At 42.3% G+C, this 18,484-nt stretch overlaps 1 protein-coding gene and 1 long non-coding RNA gene across 50 annotated transcripts in view; one reads left to right on the top strand and one right to left on the bottom strand.

The window, feature by feature from the left end:
* Positions 1–18,484, bottom strand: part of C1H9orf3 (aminopeptidase O (putative)) — a 332,909-nt gene that overhangs the window by 221,106 nt on the left and 93,319 nt on the right. The gene's annotated exons all lie outside the window — the stretch shown is intronic.
* Positions 6,578–16,591, top strand: LOC119870812. Its single transcript, XR_005354008.1, has 4 exons — positions 6,578–6,760; positions 7,021–10,765; positions 15,997–16,066; positions 16,188–16,591. It is a non-coding gene; the product is annotated as an uncharacterized LOC119870812 (long non-coding RNA).

Below are 18,484 nucleotides of genomic sequence, written 5' to 3' on the forward strand. Positions count from 1 at the left end.
GGAACTCATGCCATTTTTCCTGTCATTCTAAGATGCTCTTCCTACCATTCCTTTTTTTTTTTAATTTTTTTTTATTATTTATGATAGTCACACAGAGAGAGAGAGAGGCAAAGACACAGGCAGAGGGAGAAGCAGGCTCCATGCACCAGGAGCCCGACGTGGGATTCGATCCCGGGTCTCTAGGATCGCGCCCTGGGCCAAAGGCAGGCACTAAACCGCTGCGCCACCCAGGGATCCCTCTTCCTACCATTCCTAAAGCATCATCTATCCTTTCTCATCCACGAAGCATTCCTTGGCAATTGTATATGTCAAAGATCTCTTCTCTCACTGCCTACAGCTCTCATTATACTTATAATGCATGCCAATACTACACCCTTTCATCCTTAAATGTGACTCAATATTCATTCAACAAAGAGCTACTGAGGCTCTACCATGGCAAGGCATGGTGGTAGGCACTGAGGATAGAGAATTGAAAATAAAGGGTCATTGTACAGAGACTTACAGACTAGTTAGGAAAGAATCAAGTAAATAGACAAAAATAGGGGCGCCTGGGTGGCTCAGTGGTTGAGCATCTGCCTTTGGCTCAGGTCGTGATCCTGAGGTTCTAGGATCAAGTCCTGCATCAGGCTCCCATTAGGGAGACTGCTTCTCCCTCTGCCTATATCTCTACCTCTCTCATGCATAAATAAATATTTTTTTAAAAAATAGACAAAAATAATTCAATAAATGTTCTCTTATGCCATTCACTATACCACATTATAGCTGCTTCATGATGTACATCTTGTATCCCTCAAAGAAATATTTCAGTATAGCTTTAACATGACTTTTTATAAAAGAATATCATAATACTATTATTATATCTTAAATATTGCAATAATTCCTCAATATCATCACCTATCTAGTGTTAAAATTTCCTTGATTATCTCATCCATGCTTATTTATAGTTGGTTTGTCCACACTGAAATTCAAATAAGGCCCATAATAAGAGTTGGTTGGTATTTCTCTAAGTTTCTTTTAGATTCCAATGTCACTCTTCCTTGCAATTTATTTGAAAAAAACATGTCTTTAAGATTGCTCAGATTTTGCTCATTATATGCCTGTAAAGTCATTTAATTGGTCTCTCTGTTCTCTGTATTTCCTGTAAATTGATAATCAGATCTAGAGGCTTGATCAGATTCAAGTTGTTTGGTTTTGCTGTGCAAGAAAATTTCAACAGAGATGAGCTGTGAGTCCCCACCCCCCTCATTGGTAAGCCCAAAGATCATTGCCTAGATCCATTAATTAACTAGGGATTGCAAAATGCTAATACTCCATTCTATCATCACTTCTTAATTTATTAGCTGGAATTCTTCTATAAAGAGAAATTCCCCTTCTTAATAATTTGATTATGCTGAGATACAATGTATTCAGGAAGGACAGGATAAATGCTTGATTCTTTCTCTTCATCTGTTTTCAAATAATGAATTCATTCTCTGGCATCATTAGAAGGTGAGCAATTATGGGAGTTTATTTCTACTATCTACTCATGGATTTAAATATGTTTGATGTATTTTAAACCACTGTACTTACTATCCTATTGATGCTCAAACTGCCCCAGTGGGAATCTCTTCAGTTTGGTTGAGTCCTTTGGTTGTATCTTTGACAGCTTCCTTATTTTCGGGTATGACCAAAAAACCTCTCCGGGCACAAGTGGTACATTTCCTGCTCCAAATTTGGAAACAATCATTTCTAAGGAGCCCTAGCTCCTTTTAGTCAGAAATGGTAGTTAGAAACCACAATCTTTGTGCTAGGAGATGCTCATTGTTCAGCCTTTTAGTTGACACAAATAGGATATGTTTTTTCTCAAGATGCTACACGGTGAGCTCACAAGCACTTCATTTCAAATTCATAACTACAGAGTTTTTACTTAACTTTATCAATTTTACATCTGGATCTTCTTTCTCCCATAGCTTAAATCTCAGTCCTCAAAGACCCCAACATAATTACTCATTTACTTTATCTTACAATAGACACTAATCTCAAATTAGTAATATTATCACTACCACTCATGATATAGATCACAGTAATTCCACTAGAAGTATACAATCAAATTACTATACTTTAAAGTACTTGGAATAGTTACTCTGTATAGTTATGTTGCCAATCTGAAACACAGTTAAGTTCATTTGTTTCATTTTGCTTTTAATTTTTAGGGATTGCTTAAAAAATACCTACGTTCATAATTATGTACAATATTTTGATTCCAAAACCAAATCTACAACATAAGTGTAGTTAAAAGAAGTCTAGCTCCTATATCTGTCTCTCTCATCCTATTCCCTTCCACTATAGGTAATCATCCTAAAAAGTTTTATAATTTATATTTCTATTGTTTTTGTTAAATAGCAAAGGAACTGATATTTAGTATCAATTTAGCAATTCATACTACACACACTTTCTCCACTTTGCTCTTTTCATATAACCATACATCCTAAAGAATACACAGTCTTAGAGATGGTCGGCTTTTCTTTTTACAGCTACATAGTGCGCCATTGTGTGAATGTGCCATAGTTTCTCTCAATCAGCCCACGTTGATGGGCATTTGGGCTGTCTCCAGTCTCTTGCTGTGCCAACAAATAACCTTATGCATATTTTCCTGTTTTTGACAATATATCTTTAGGATAATATCTTAGAAGCTGGACTATTGAATAAAAGAACTACCTAATTTTGTTAGGTATGTAAATTCCCCTCCATGGAAGTTAAGTTGTTTTTTGCATTTCTACCAGCAATGTAAATTGCCTGTTTCCCTGCATTTCCATCAACAAAGTATGTCAGACACTTGGATCTTTGCCATTCTGATAGGTAAGAAATGATAGTGCTTTTATAATTTGAATTTCTCCTATGATGAGCAAAGTTGAGCATCTTCTCATAGGTTTAAGAGATATTTGCATTTCTTTTCTGTGAACTATTTATATCTGTAGTTCATTTTTCTATATGGTTATTGGGGTTTTTTCCTCTTTAATTTTTAAAAGTTCATTATTTATTGTCTATAGTATAAAGTGCAGATATTTTTTTCCCAGTGAGTCATTTGTTTTGCTTATTTTTTTTACATGCAAAAGTATTTTGTTTGCATGCTCTAAATTTATCAATATTTCATTTTATTGGTTCTGGATTTTTGAATCCAGAAGTTTTCCTCAGTTTGAGGTTAAAAAAGGAATTCAGTCATGTTTTCTTCTAGAACTTAAGACAATATTCTTAATGATCTTCACTTTTCCCTTTAAGTCCCTTTGAGTATATAGAACAAGTCTTATGTCCAGTCAATTCACATGTTGGAAGAAGTTCATTACCCATTTTAAAAGTCAAACATCAGATGTAGCTTATGTAGTCACTCTGCTAATGCTGTTCTATCACACACATGAACCCCTGGATTATACAGGCAAAGCACAGAAACGTGCATGTGAATGTATCATTGTGTTTCTCCTTTGCAGAGCTCCTCTCTGCCACCTGCAGTCATGATGTCAGGTGATATCCAACCCACCAAGTGCCTCAAATGCCAAGAGAGAGCTAGAGGCAGGGCATTTTGTTCCCTCTCTATTCAGGGAATGAACAGCAAAGGAAATCTGGCTCAAGGGAATAATGGATTGTACCTAGGGCCAGTTGGCACCTGCCAAGTGGCCAGGGTAAGTCTGGGGTACTCTCACAGTCATTTTGCGGGTTTTTATGAAAGAAGAATTTTGGCTGAAAGAGCAGCTGCAGCCAGCTGCTAAAGGAAACTCTGCCGGATGCCCTGGCATCACGGGCATGGCCTATTTTGTGAAGTGCATCCAATTTAGGAATGGGGACATTTTCTAATGTCCCTTTCCAGACATATATCATGTTTCCCATCTAAAACATTTCTTCATCAATAGGCTTTTAAAAGAATGACTTCCACAACTGCAGTCTGACATGTGGTTAGACAATGTCTTACTTCTTTGGATTTCAAATTAAGGCCACAGAAAAGGTCTGATATTTTTAATGTTAAAAAATATAAATCAATGTTGTTGAGATATCTGATAATAATCTAAGAGGAAATAATAACCAGGCCTAGCTGGCTTTCAATATAAAACAGTATGTATCTTACACTTAGTTATAGAAGAATCACATACATAGAAAATCACTCCATTTGCTCTATTAACAAGCATTCTAGGTAATCCTCATGCAGGTTTCCTCATTTCCCAGTTTTCCTTGGGGAAAACAATATAAAACAAAACAAACACAAACACTGCTCAAGAATCTAAATCCTCTGAAAGTTTATCTTACCCCCAAATTTCTTAAATTGTTTTTTTTGTCCCCAGATTCTGAAACACTCTGAAACTGATGACTATTTTCTTAACAGTTTTATCCCTGGCATCTATCACAATGCCTGGCACACAATATGTATGCCATGCATGTTTGTTGAATTAAGGAATAAAAATCTGAGGCAAATAGGTATCTACACGCAAAGGATGAAGTTCTCATGCCACACACAAAACGCAGTACAAGATAGATTAAAGACTGAAATGTAAGAGCTAAAGCTATAAAACTACTAGAAAACATAGGTGCACATTTCATGACCTTGGATTAAACAATGGTTTCTTAGATATGACACCAAAGGCACAAGCAACCAAAGAAGGAACAGATAAACTGGGCTTCATCAAAACTAAATCTTTATGCTTCAAAGGACACTATCAAGGAAATTGAGAAGACGATGCACACAATAAGAAGAATACACATCTGTCATCTGCTTCCATCTTCCTATAAAAAAGATTCCCCAGCGTCAAACCCAAAACCATGGCTCTCCATCCCTTCTTTGCTTGTTTTCTGTCTCTGGTCTTTTCCATTTCTCCTCTTCTTTTTTTCCCTTTTGGTTCCCACTCTGTTTCTCCTTTTTCTTATTCTGCATCTAGGGAATGCAATTTATATTTTTATTTTTATAAATGGGATTTCAGGGTTTTTGTTTTGCTTTTCTTTTTGCCTTTTTATTTTTTAAACATCACCAGGGAATTTGTTTGAGGGTTAAAGAGCCTGGGTACCACAGAGTCTTTGCTATACTACAGGTCGCCTGCTTCTGTATACTTATCCAAGGCTTATGAAAAGACACACACAAAGTAGGCCTTTGATCCTGAAAACGTAGGGATCCCACTGGGATGAGGATAAATATTTATTTCTATTTGCTTTTTTCTGTTGGGGCCTGGTTTCTGGCTTGCTCAATGTCCTATTTGGCCAAAGACCAGCCAGGTCAGGAAAAGATCACTCCACAGTTCCAGCCTTGAAGACATGCAGGAAGAGCCTCCAAACAGTTCCCATATGAATTTTAACAGGGTCATCTGAGTACACTATGAGTGTAAGGAAATATGTAGGAAGAAAAGACATTCTCTGCACTCATGCTAAGTTAGAGCAGAAAACCAAATATAGAATATTCTCTTATGAATTTCTTCCCATACTCTTACCTAAGTAAAGACAAGAAACATTTCAGAATGTTCTAAGAGGACTGAAAAGCTATTTGGTGGCCAAAGTGGAGGAAGAAGTAAAAAGCGTTTGAGGTCACAAAGACCATGATTTTCAAACCCTAGTTTTGCTACCTATGAGCCAGACCTCACTTTCTTAAACTGCAAATCAAAGATAATAAAAACCTGCCTTACAAGGGAGCTTGGGTGGCTCAGTTGGTTAAGTGTATGCCTTTGGTTCAGGTCATGATCTCGGGGTCCTGGGATCAAGCCCCACATGGGGCTCCCTGCTCAGCAGGGAGTCTGTTTCTCCCTTTCCCTCTCCCACTGTGATCTCTCTCACTCTCACTCTCTCTCAAATAAATGAATACAATCTTAAAAAGGGGGGAGGGGAGTATGCCTGGGTGGCTCAGTGGTTGAGCATCTGCCTTTGGCTCAGGGTGTGATCCTGGAGTCCTGGGATCGAGTCCCACATCGGGCTCCCCTTGAGGAGCCTGCTTCTTCCTCTACCTATGTTTCTACCTCTCTCTGTGTGTCTCTCATGAATAAATAAATAAATCTTTTTTTAAAAAACCTTGCTTTATAGAGTTGTTGAAAGGAGTTACAGACATGTATGTAAAGCATGGGGCACAGTTCCTGGGACATATCAGCAACTCAATTTTGGTAGAAATAGTAGATATGTCCCACTGTGTCTCTACAAATGGCTCTAGGGTTCTAAAGCTTTAGGTCACCATGTTCCTTGGTCCTAAACTAACTGGAAGCCATAGAAAAGAAGATAGACTGTACTCTGGTTCTCAAATGAAGACCTGCCTCTTAAAAAGGGCACATACTCTTCTGCAAACCAAACTCATTCAGTGGAAGGCAGGCTCTATCAAAAGCCAGTTGTTAGCTGCACTGGGCATACTGTGTGTAGGGAAAGTACAACAAACAGATTCCCTAAGACACTGCTTCTGTAAAGATGAAGAACGGCTTTTGCAAAGAGCTTGGGCAGGCAGAAGTTTGTAACCTCCCAGGGCTGCCATCACCATCATCACCACCCATCACCACTGTTTCTTCTCCACTTGCACTGTTGGTACTGCCATGACTACCACTGTGGCCACCATCACCTCCACCAGTGACATCATAGACACCGTCACCAGGACCAATAACACCTTTTCTCCTTCCTCCATCACAACCATCTCCACCATCATTATCACCAGATGGCATCAATCAAAACCCCAGCTGCTAGAGAAGAATAGCTAAAGGTAAACCTGCCATACCTGAAGCCTTAAAGAAGGTTCTATTTGGAGAACTTTTGAATCACACCCATCTCTGAGCAGGTATAAAAATGGCCCCATCTAAAAGCTACTTGCTGCAGTGACTGCTGCTGAGCTGAAGAGAGGCAAACTCCCTCTTCTCCTTCCCTACCCTTGTGAGACACAGATCAAGGGCTGTGAGAAGGTTCACAAGCCCGCAAGTGGTTCTCTAACATGGCTTTGTCCCCAGGCTGCTCACCATGTCCCAACATGGCCCATGGGTGGGATAAATGAGTAGCCATGGCCTCATAACCAGAAAGGCTGGCCATATTTCCATCTGCCAGGAAGAAGCTGCTGTGTACTCCTTGGCCAGGAGCTTTGTTACGATGACTTGAAGCCCACTGATAAAACAGCTTTGCCAGTACTCCTATGGGAGGCTCATGCTTGGAAGAACAAGGTGGACATTTACTAGTGCCCTGCCTGTCGCCATGAGGACAACTGAGACAATATCCTTTTAAAATACCTTTCACAGAGATTTTGCTGTATTTTCCTTTGAAGGCATAACAAATATCTAAGAACCTTGCCCACATTAAAAAAAAAAAAAAATGGGTCACATGTTTTTGCTAAAAAAAAAAAGCAGCTATTTTTATTTCCTTGTATCCTTGTAACATAACAGTTATAAACAGCTGAACTAAATTTTTAATTATCCTTTTTAAAAGATTTTTTTAAAAAGTAAAGGTTATTCCTAGGCTGACACTGAATATGCCAGGTCTGTAGCTAGAAGCAAATTTTTATAGCTGGTTATAAACCCCTGAAATATGAGTTTATACTGGAAAAGCTGAAGCAATCTTAACTCTAAGTATGCCGATGGGCGCCACTTTAATTACAGTCCCAGAATCAAATAAAACAGTCTCTCTTCTACAGTAGCATCACAAAGAACCCCATTAACTCTGCAATTACTAAATGAGGAAACAACATTCTCTAGAGCCCAAGCCAAGGAAAAAAGAACAGTGCATGTTCCAACATAAAGCCTTAAAGCCAGCTTCAAAGTTACAGTCAGCATAAGGAGGCGCTCCCCTGCACCGGTAATGTTTACTTCGCTCATTTAAAATAAGTGAGAGTCTTTGCCAAGGCTCACATAAGACTATTTGTTTAACAAATAAAAATGTGTGTTTCCTGGAGTGTTTCTAATTGGGGTTTGAGATCCCACCTCCTAAGAAATTCTGGGCTTGGATACCTCCCGCAGGCACAATGCCTCTGACGGTGTGGGTATCCCCTATTGAGAGGAGTAGAGGGTCTGGTGCTCATAAGGGAGCATGCACATGGCAAAATACACAGAACAAATGGTTTGTGTCCCACCAACGCATCCATCACCCTTTCAACAGGAAAGAAAGCTGGGGAAGGTCAAAACGATATCCAGTAGGATTTGTAAATCGAGCTATTCAGTAGGCAAGCAGACTTTAAAAATAGCAACTTGGGGGAGGAGAAGTTCCCCTCATCTCCTCCCTTCACTCCCTTACTCCAGCCTCCCCACTCTGCCCTGCTGCCCCCGCTGTCTCTGCAACAGCGGTAAAGCAGCCCTGTTTTCAAAACCATGCGAACATCTTGGGAAATGCCAGGGCAAAATCAAAGATTCTTTGGCTGGGTGTGTAATATAAAACTTGAAGTTGTTCCTGTTAAATAAAAACAGCCATGTTAATTTTGGTGCCATTGAAAACACAGGAAAATGCTGTTGCCAAATGGAAAGGGAGGAAAAAAAAAGCTTACCAAATGGGAAGCAGTTGTATTTTCAAGACTCAAGAAGGGTACATTACAAAAACTAGAGAGCAAAATCAAAAGAGGAAAAAGATGTAAAAGAATGGTTGTTTTCTCTATTTAATTCTTCTCCCCCCATCAAGGTAAAGGAACGTATCCCCAACTCCCTAGAGGAGAGAGGAAACTCAAGTCTCTGGGGTTCGCTGCCTTGGTCTATAAATATGGAAACATTTTCTCGCTGGGGCCCTGGTCCCACCCTTCTGGAAATGCTCTCAATAACACTCCCGTGGTTTACAGATTTGGTGAGCTACTCGGCAACCAGACAAAATATTCTGTACTCAAGATCCTGTTTTGAGCTGAGTTTGACAAATGGTTGAAGGAGCATAATCATAGAAGCAGAAATTGTTTATTTTCTGGTTCCACCTGAAAGTTAGCGACTACTCCCTGCAGTGTTCCAAGTATTTCTGAGTTTTTAAACGCAGTAGATGCCAAACTCTACTTGTAATGATTGGTATAATTGCAAGTGATTCGCAGGAGACCATCCTTGGCTGGTTTTAACATCTTTGAACAAGAAACCGGAAAAGGAAAGAAGGAAAAGAAAGCTAAGACCAAAGACTCTTGAAATCCTCTTTTAGGGGTGAGATTCTGGAACATTGATTTGCTGGGCTTTTGGGTTTTTTTTAGATTTAGACAAGGAGAGCAGGAGCTCGACTCCCAATGAGCTAAAGCCCCACCCCAGGCTTGATCTCAGGATCCTGAGATCATGACCTGAGCGGAAACCAAGAGGTAGATGCTCAACAGACTGAGCCATCCAGGCGCCCCTGCTTTGTTGTTGCTGTTACTACTAAAAAATGTGTTATGAGAGAACTTTTTTATTTTAATTTGGAGGACAGTTGTAATGGTGATTCCTGAGAGGGTAACTCTCTTGCTTAAACTGGTGTCCAGACACTAAGGAAATCACACTAGCTATCTTTGCCAAAATTAAAATTACCTTCATCACCATAGCTATTCCTATGTACACTCTTTCCGTCACTTTATAAATAATAAGTAAATAAGCTGAATGTCATCTACATGCCTGGTACTGTGTAGCATGCTGGCTATGGTACAATTCAACATCAGGTGAATATTTTTCATAGATGGTATTTTTTTTTTTTCATTCCAAGGGTATGGCTTCCACAAACTGACATCTTGGCAGTGCCCCAGATTCTTGGTAATGGCCATGAGTGCATGATAACCCTGGCCCTGAAACAAAATCCAAGTTAGATTTCTCCAGTTCTGAAGTTATTGTGCAATATAAAACTTGAAGTTGTTCCTGTTAAAATAAAAACAGCCATATTTTCAAATTCCAAATTTAAATAAATAATACCTAAAAACTCAATGCCGCAGGGCAGCCAACATTGTAGCTCACTCTACCCCTCCTTCCATTCTTTCCACCATGGAAACCCAGGGAAGGACCAAGGGGAACATGGGGGATGACATCGGGGCAGGCCGTGACCACTCAAGACTCCCCGAGTGGGGGCTCACCAGGTAAGAAACTTCATCAGATCCTCCGGAGAATTGAGCCAAGAGAGGTTAACAGCTTCTTGGAAGGCTTGAATTCAAATTCAAGGAGAATTAAAGAACTTAGAAAAGTAATGAAATAAAATGAACTTCCAGGAACACATGCAACCCAGTCTGAAGTGAGGAATGACTAGCCATGTGTTAAAAAGCAGTAAAAGGGAGCTGTAATAGTCCCTAAATGGAAAGCGAGTCAGCCGCCCAGCACCGTTGTTAAATAGAAGATCTTGAAATTGGTGGATGAAATCATGGCACCAGGGAGACATGGTTCAGATCGCAGGCTCTGTGGTCAGAGACCCAGGCTGAGCTTCACCTGTGTCACTTGGGAGACTAAGCAGGACACAACTATTCTTTTCTGTTTCTTCATCTACAAAATGCCAGTAACACTACCGTCCACCCCACAGCGGTTGTCAGGCTTATGTGGGACAGCCCATGAAATGTCTCTACACCAGTATTGGGTCTAGAATGAAGTGCTTCATAAATGGGTCCTCTGTTCACCAAGGAGATACACCTTTGCAGCTTCCTGCACCTGGTTTGGACTTCTCAATTTCTGGACAGTGAAGAGAACTAGAAAGTGATCCAGAAGAAAGCAAGTGAGATGATCAAAGAAAAGGCAAACAGAAACCACAAAAAGGAACTCACAACTGTTGGGATTATCTAGCCTAGAAAAGCAAAAGCTGGAAGGTTTAGCAACAAAGCAAATAAGCAGTAAAGCACCCCATTGTTCAGCATGGGGTGACCAGCTCTTCTGCTGCTGGAGTTCGGCCATGGGAGAAGGTATGTTACTACAGCAAGAGGTACAAGGGTTAGCTATAAAAAAGGACTTCCTTATAATTTTCTTTTTATGAAGAGTCATTTCCCTTGGCCTTAGAGTCAGAGAGGCACAAGTCTATTTCCCATCAAATCAGGCGTCCATTTGAAAGCACAGGAAAAATGACCTTCCAGCTGCTGCTTCAGTTTCTAACAAGATCCCCACATCCTTAGGAGGGGCCCAGGGGTCCTGGCATATAGGGGAAGTGACACAAACAACCAGTAGCTCCCCCTTAAGGCAGTCTCTGAGCCTTTCTGTGATGGCTCTCTTTGTCCTCCCTAAGTGATGACTATCCTGCCGAACCAAGAGCACTATATTGTGTGTGTATATCTCTGGAAAGTAAGTATGTACCAGAGAGATCAAGAAGCTGAATGCTTGTGTGTGTGTGTGTGTGTGTGTGTGTGTTTGTACACACATAGTGCAAAGGCCTACAGCTTATATTAATTTTGTATCCACTAAAATGGTTGACCTTTAAGAGATTAAAAAAATTATTTGCTATGCTGATAAAGAACATTTTCTGAATTTGTTCTTTAGTGTCATGCCTTATTAAAGCTGAGATAAATCACATCCCTTGCTTACCTCCCATTGATGTCACCGAAAAAAATTAGATTATTGGAGCCAACATGAAACCATAATGGGGTAGCAGCTTAGGCTCTGCTTACTGTTTAAAATTGAGTTTTGGGTGATATGTTCTAGAATTATGTGGGGGGTGGTATATGGACATTTATCTGAACTTAAAAAAAAAAAATGTTTTCAGCAACTCTGCCACAATCCAACCCATTCCTTGAGAAGCCTGGAAATTTGGTCACATTTGGTTGTTTGCATATCCCACTACTTTCCATTTCCCTTTCTGGCATTTCATTCCACTTTTTCTGTTTTCAGAGCATGCTTGGCCTTCTGCCCAAGTCTGAAGATTAAAACTATTAAAAATCTGTCTTCTCAACATCCTCCTTAAAAAAAGAGAGAGAGAGAGAGAGAGAGAGAGAGAGAGCGCATTAGCTCTCCCCTTCATTTTTTTCTCTACAAGGTTAAAAAATATTTTCCCTTTTTCTCTTTCAAACTTTCTAATTTGAAACCTGCACATCAGCATTATTTTATAAGATGGGTTGCTGACCTTTTAGCCTGGGCTCAGCCCAACTTCTTGCTCACTCACCTCCACATCTCTGGAGTAAACACTGGGCTTCTGGAAGCCCAGCTGCAGGTCCCTCCACCAACTATAACCACTCACTCAGCACTGGGGTGCAACCCAAATAAATAAAATCAATAGCCCAAACTGTATAAATAATACTTAGCTCTCTTAACCAGAAAAATAAATGGCATTTCTTGATATTATTTAAAAATGTCAAATATGTACATTCATTTTGGAAAAAAAGAGGTTCTCTATATTTCTGAAGTTACTGAGAACAGGAGAATACAACATCACAATTGTTGAAATTCAGAAATCTGAAGAACACCATCATCATTACCAAATGCTGAGAAGGGGGTCATCCACTGTGGCTTTGACAAGACTGGTCTAAGTGAGCCAGAGCCTAACAATGAAATGTTGGTTTTGGGGTGAAGACTTACTATTCTTATTCCCATCCCAGCTTTTTTTGCATTTAGGTTCCTCCACATTTTGGTGAGCCACACAAAATTGCTAATATTTGCCTTTGAAATTTCCCCAAACAAAAACCTCATGTGGTTCCACCTGTGGTTACAGCACTACTGGGGGCTAAATAAGATGCAGGCACATCCCTAAACCCCATGACCTGGCAGATTTATTAACGGAAACTTTGTGTATTTACGGACTCTTCAGAGTGCACCAAGTCCTCCGTGCAACATTGTTTACAATAGTAAAATAGTGGGATGGGGGTGGGGAGGGGACTCAAAGATCTATATTTTGGGGGATCCCTGGGTGGCGCAGCGGTTTGGCGCCTGCCTTTGGCCCAGGGCGCGATCCTGGAGACCTGGGATCGAGTCCCACGTCGGGCTCCCGGTGCATGGAGCCTGCTTCTCCCTCTGCCTGTGTCTCTGCCTCTCTCTCTCTCTGTGACTATCGTAAATAAATAAAAATTTAAAAAAAAAATCTATATTTTGGAAAACATCCTCAGAATAGAACGCCATGCCACTAAATTAAAAAAGAGAATGAGACAGAAAGAGAACTCACTAAGACTTAGTAGAAAGAAGCCCAGGACATAATGTTAAGTGATAAAAAGCACAGAGTAAACAGGGTGTGTGCTCTGCCTCCTTTTGTATAAGAAAAGGGAAGAGGAGTAAAGTCTATATAGTTTTATTGGGTGTTTATTATTGCATTGCACGAAGAGATACAAGAAGTTATATAAAAAACTGCTACAAGTACATATGGAATGATGAGGAGTAAGGGAGGTGTCAACAGAGGTAAGGAACAAAACTAGAAAACAATTGCACTAAAGAAACTTATGATTCCAAGGCCCTTTTAGGCTGATTGCTTTGCAAAAGCATCTTAAACCATTCCCACTCTGGCCTTCAGGAATATCTCAACCAACACCGGTGGGTACACTTTACAAAATGCTGTGTGTACTTCTGGAGAGGGGCCTTGGGAAGGCAGCCTGAGCAGGGCTGGCATTCAAATCAGAACAGAGTAGGATGTCACCCCACCTGCCACTGCTCACCCCCTCCATCCTGGCCTTCTTCCTGACTCGGAGCCCCTCTGGCTCCATTTGGAAGTGGCAGGTGTGATGACACAGATTTTGGAAGTTTCCCTCACCTGGTCCTTTTAAGCACAGGTCAGATAATGCCTCTGACACCACCAAGAACAGACCAGACGCAGCTGCCTCAGGAGTGGACAGGGCTCCATCTTCAATCCATAAATGACAGGAAAAGAGGTCAAGGTCACAGAATTTTCTCCAACTGGTGGACCCAGAGCCCCGGGGGGCTTGGACAGTCCAGTTGAGTCCAGGTGGTATCCCAAATCCACAGACGATCAGGATTTCTTTTTTTTTTTTTTAATTTTAAAGATTTTATTTATTTATCATGAGAGACACACAGAGAGAGGCAGAGACACAGGCAGAGGGAGAAGCAGGCTCCATGCAGGGAGCCCGATGTGGGACTCGATCCTGGGTCTCCATGATCACGCCCTGGGCTGCAGGCGGCGCTAAACCGCTGCGCCACCAGGGTGCCCTGATCAGGATTTCTTTTAGATGTGAAAGAGGAACTAAGAAATGTATTTGACCTGAACCAAAGATGTCCGATGGTTTTATTCTACTGACTTCTTCAACTTTGGTGGGGGTGGGGGAGGGGGGAGAGAAAAACCACCATGTAAACTACTGAAGTTCAAGCTATATCCTTGAAGGAAAACCTAACAAGAATGCAAGTGCTACTCTAAAATGCTCCTTCATTGAATTGAGAAATTCCATTTGAACAGTCTGAGAAATCTGGACTCAATGACTTTTTGTAACAAACCGTTCGTGTTTTCATACTACCATTGTAACTTAACACACCTATTTTTATTTTCTCCCTGGAGCTATTATTTCAGAGGATCATGGAGATTCTGGGTTGGTAGGGATCTTAAAGTTTGTGATTCACCCTAAGAAAGAGCCACTCTTAGGTGTTTTTTGATCCACAAAACTACCAAATATCTCCAAGCTTTCTGAAGCAAGAGACCAGTATTTGCCAAGAGACTACTGCACCAGGTAGGTCACACGTGATCTTATCTAATGAGAAAAGTAAGAGTCCCAGAGGTGAGCAGTCATGAGATCTTACAAAGGAGTAACTGGGCTGAGTTCCACAAGTCCATGGCACATAACATCCAGTCCTTCTCAAAAGTCCTCTCTAAAACCTGAGTGTCTTTCCATCATCTCACATGGTGTCTGGAGGTTGGGGTGGAGGGAGGACTAGTACCAGCTTTGAAAAAGCACTCAGTTGGGGATCCCTGGGTGGCTCAGCGGTTTGGCGCCTGCCTTTGGCCCAGGGCGCGATCCTGGAGTCCCGGGATCGAGTCCCACATCGGGCTCCCGGCATGGAGCCTGCTTCTCCCTCCTCCTGTGTCTCTGCGCCTCTCTGTCTCTCTCTCTATGTCTATCATAAATAAATAAATAAATCTTTTTTAAAAAGAAAAAGAAAAAGCACGCAGTAACAGCACGACAGTTCAAAAGGCTAACCAAAGTGAAATAAACCAAAGGAAAAGATATTAAGTGTACTTGGTTGCCCCGGGCTTGCCCTTGCTTAGCTTACAACCCATGCACATATGGGTCTACAGGTTTCTACCCCTCAGCTCAAGCAAACCCATCGTTAGAATCCACTTGCCCTACACCTCAGAGGCCAAAAGTCACAGAAGCCTAGGCCCTGATCCTGGCTGTCAGCGCCTGCTGAGACTCATCACCCCACAAGATAAACTACAGGGTTGAATGGAGAGCAGAGCTTACCCTGCCTGGGGGATGGGAAATCACAGCAGTGGCTATCCAGAGCGGCCTCTCCAAGCAGGAGCAATGCCACGCTGGAGAGCCAGGGTGGGGCCAGTCCTGAAGGAAGCTGTGGGGAACCTGTGACAGCTAGGCCCTAGCAGGGCTGAGAGCTTGTCTGTGAAGTTCAAATGCGGGGAAAAATATATATATATGAAGACACTCTGCAAGCTGTAAAGAGTTGCCCAGGTGATATCACCCCTAGAGAATTGGAAGGGAAAGGATCCCAAGTTGCTCAAAGCCACCGACTCCTCTTTCCAATCCTAAGGTCTAATGATGCTTGTTTGTACAGGTGAAAAAGGAGCCCTTGTAAATTAGTGAGGGTCCCGGGTTGTAAATGACAAAAATGCAACTCAAGCAGCTTGGACCAAACAGAACCCTGTGTGAAGGCTCAAAGACCCAAGGGAAGTGCAGGGGCACACACAGTAATGCCATTTTCTCACCCATACTTCTGCTTCTCTTCCATTCTCTGAGACCAGGTTCCTCCTACGATGGGAGACCCAGTCCAATCACTCCCACACCACACAGGCCTCAGCCTCCTCTACCATTCATTCCAAACTGGGAAGTCCCACGAAGGGACGGGTACCAATCTTAAGTACAAGGTTCCTGTACAGAACAGTTCACAGTTCCTGTGAACACAGTGATGGTGCCGATGGTGGTTAGGTGACTATCTAGGTCTGGGCCTGTTTCTTTCAGACTTCGGAGGAAGTACTACAAGAGCAATAAGATATATGTTTGGTCTTGAGAACAAGTACCTGCTCTGCTATCTCTTCTTTTAGAAATAGAGAACAGACTTCTTTCAACAACTCGGGGCCTCAGGCATGGATGCCAAGGAAGAAGTATTCCCAGGTAAAGACCCATCATCTGTATCCTTGAATATTTTGAAACAATCCTGGCCCAGTTTGGCACGAGGCTGAATCCAATGGGCTCTCTTCATTTGTCCATTCACTATTCTCACCCCAACTTGCAGCACCACCATGTATGGCTCAGAAAGCAGAGGGAAGACTCAAAGTTAAAAAAGATAAATCTCAAACAGCTGCAACAGAGGACCCTGGACCACGGAGGTAAGGTCAAAATCATTCCCAAACGTGTCTTCCCAGACAGCACTGAAGCGGAGGAGGGGCCCCTGCCCCCTACCCTAGGGAATCTGGTCACCGGACCGGACCATAAAGAGCCAAGCTGGAGGGTCCTGGAGGCTGGCAAGCTTTCTGGGCCCGATTTCCTGCAGTGGCCTGGGGCTGGAGCCCCCTACCAGGCAGTGTGCCCCTCTCAGCTCTGGGGGCCTAATCTCCTGATTGGTTGCAGCTCTGCAAGAAGGTATCAAAGCCAGAAAGAAATGGTTTGAAGCCAAACAGAGGGGTGAGAGAGCAGGGAAGGCTGATAGGGGGTGGAGGGAGTCTGGAGGGAACTGGGGAGGCGGGGAGGGCCTGAGGGCAGGGAGGGTTAGGCCAAGAGAGAAGAGAAATCAGAATTAAATGAAAACAGTGTTTTGTAGCTGGGCCCCTTCTCAGTAAAGTCCTGCCATGCATGCATTAACCCTCCATGGATGAAAACAAAATCCAGGGACCTGGTGCCTGCCTGCTGGGGCACATAAAGCTTAGGGGATATAATATCTTCCAGGTGGGTGTGCCCAAGAGCACACAAAGGTGCTTGACAGGTCGTTTAAAACTGACTGTCAAGGTCAAAACAACACCACCTGCAGGTACAACTAAAATGTCTTCATCCATCCCCTCCTTTGGGTTCTCTGTTGTTGTTTGTTTTAAACCAAAGCACAGTTTGAGAGGCAGACAAGCCTGACAACTGTTCAAACATATGTACGTGCAACTTATTAGCTTGCAAATGGAAGTATCTGGAGGCTAAAAACAGGGGGTGGGGGAAACAAGTTAGCTGCCATCTCAGAGGGGAGGGGAAGGGGTCCCAGCTGTAAATATCTGGGCTAGAGGATGAAGGCTTCATCCATGGAGCACTCACCTGGTGTGGTATTTGGAAGTGCTGCTTTGCACTGATGGTGCACTGAGCAGAGGCAGTTATTATGAAAGGAAGGGGCCACTGCCCTTGAGATCTGTTTATTTTGCAATTAACCAGGAGTAGGCGAGGCCTCTTCTGAACCTTCTGCTTGGGGGCCTAAAAATTAAACGCCCACTGCTGTTTAGGTGGAGTACACTGCCCAAGGAGGACAAGAAAATCCCAGGCTTATGATCTAACTAGGTCTTATATCAAAAAGAAAATGTATGTGGATGTAAATTGCTGAATGAAACTGAATCACCTCCACCCCTGTTCAACATAAAAACTCAAACCTAATTAAATCAGAGAATGTTAGTGTTCTAAGAGACACACTGCAGACGATTCCAAATCAACCCCTCACTTTTTCAAAGAAAAAAACTAGGCCAGGGAGGCCCAGTGACTTGCCTGGGATCCCCACCTGTCACTGGGCCCAGTGGGTATGTTTGGAAACATACCTTCCTTAGGAGTAACAGACAAGCAGGGAGCATCACTATGGAACTTCCCCACTGTTTTCTTTCCTCAGTCTGACATTCTCACCTGCAAGAAGATGGCAGGGTATGGAGTCTGAAAGTTTCCCAAGAGATACATAACCTATTCAGAGATGCCCCTTCCCCACCAACCCCCACAAAGTCCCCACCAAACCACTGCTCTCTAGCACATGAGCTGAATCACTGGCATGAATGTGTTAACACTGCAGATGCTGAGACCCTACTGTAGACCCACTTGAATCAGAGTCCCTGTGGTGGGACCCCGGTTCAAGGAATCCCATCTGCTGGGGTACAAGAAGACACAGATATTCTTAAAAAATTTTTCCCTGGGTACCTGGTGCAGCAGGTTAAGCATCCAATTCTTGGTTTCGGCTCAGGTTGTAATTTCAGGGCTGTGGGATCGAGCCCTGTGTGGGGCTCTGGGCTTCGTGCAGTCCATTTGAGATTTCCCTCTCCCTCTGTCTCTTCTGTTTGTGCTCTCTCTCTCCCCCTCTCAAAAATGAATAAATCTTTAAAAATATTTTTTCTCGTCCTTCTAAATTCCTATTTTTGTGTGTATTTTAGTGTACCTACTATATAAACACTGCACTAAATACAACTTATAAACACATATAAATAAATGAAGGGGTGATTATTCAAAAAGAGATGTATAATCAGAAAAGTGTGGGGCCTTCTGCACTGAGTTATGAGCCCAGCTTCCTCACTGAGATAAAGCAAGGCCCCTCCCAGGGCCTGACACACAGCAGGTCTTCAAGTGACACTCATACAATGAAAG

This window comes from Canis lupus, chromosome 1, assembly GCF_011100685.1.
Source record: "Canis lupus familiaris isolate Mischka breed German Shepherd chromosome 1, alternate assembly UU_Cfam_GSD_1.0, whole genome shotgun sequence".
NCBI classification, from domain to species: Eukaryota; Metazoa; Chordata; class Mammalia; order Carnivora; family Canidae; genus Canis; species Canis lupus.